Below are 1,227 nucleotides of genomic sequence, written 5' to 3' on the forward strand. Positions count from 1 at the left end.
AAGAAAGACACTTGCAGCTTAAAAAGAAGATAGCCAATGCGGGTCGAAGCATATGGTTGCCAGGTTGGTTAAATGTTGTTAATGAGAATAGTAATTCACTATTCTTAACAATAGGGCCCGGAGACTTCTTGGTTCACTTCAAAATCTCAGTTTGCACCAACCAGGATTTCTGTTCTCACCAGGAGCCAATTGCTCTTAAGGAGAAACCGATGGAACAAGATAGTCGTTCATTTTTTTCTCTCCCGATCTGGTTTCAGTTAAGTAATCTGTCTATCCATCTGGTTAGGTTTCGACCAAAGTATGGTTGGGGTTCCGCAGTTGAGGATGAGGATTTGGGGGAAGAATATTAACTGAATTCGGGTTCCATTTTGACTAATCCAATCAAAAATTGCATAAAATAAATAAGAGTGAAAAACCGCTTCATTTCAGATCAATTCTTCGGCAATCGCTTCGCGCCTTACGTCAATCCCATGAGCTCGGGAGAAGAATCTGAAGTGACCACCTAAAGTAGAGGTTCCATCTCCTTCATCAAGATGCAAACAAAGGCGACCAGCTTTAGAAACTCCTTCTCTCCATCTCTCGAGTCGAGCTCAATCTCTGGCAGGTATTGTTTGGGCTGAGAGCCCTCACAGCCCCGATACAATGACGCAATTATCAGAGGCGCGTTCTACCACTGAGCTAATAGCCCGTCGTGCGGGCCTGAAGTGGGATGAAGCCTTAGTGGATATAGCGTCTGTGCCAGGAATGCAGCTCGGGCATAGTAGGTCTGAATATCGCAAATAGACCCATCGCGACACCCATTAAAGGTGTAGTTCCCCACCCAGGAGCCACTTTACTCCTAGAATTCACTCCGGGTCGGGTCGGAGGAGCAGCTAGTCCAACTTCTCTTGACCTACTTGACTCAGCGGTTAGAGTATCGCTTTTATACAGCGAGAGTCATTGGTTCAAATCCAATAGTAGGTAAAACCCCAACCGCTCATGACCTGTATTGTAGTCCTAGTCTTGTAGTCGCACAAAGGATGCCTGTATGGTTGTTAATCCTATATTTTTTTTATTATCTTTGACTCATCATGATCATGATGTGAGATAGAGAAAACGGTAGAAATAGATGGTGAAAACCCCTTTGGAAACTATTAGTCAAGCGTGCCATATATATTGAGGGACTCAAGTGAGGAAAATTACCCCTTGTGTAGGTTGGGCAAGCTTGGATGCCCCTACTCCCAACAA

At 44.5% G+C, this 1,227-nt stretch overlaps 1 non-coding gene across 1 annotated transcript; it reads left to right on the plus strand.

Moving 5' to 3' along the window:
• The first annotated feature begins 890 nt into the window (after positions 1-890).
• On the plus strand, positions 891-963 carry TRNAI-UAU (transfer RNA isoleucine (anticodon UAU)). The gene has a single exon. It is a non-coding gene; the product is annotated as a tRNA-Ile (tRNA).
• Positions 964-1,227: the final 264 nt, after the last annotated feature.

The sequence above is a fragment of the Benincasa hispida genome, chromosome 7 (assembly GCF_027475165.1).
Source record: "Benincasa hispida cultivar pf3 chromosome 7, pf3_genome.v1.1, whole genome shotgun sequence".
NCBI classification, from domain to species: Eukaryota; Viridiplantae; Streptophyta; class Magnoliopsida; order Cucurbitales; family Cucurbitaceae; genus Benincasa; species Benincasa hispida.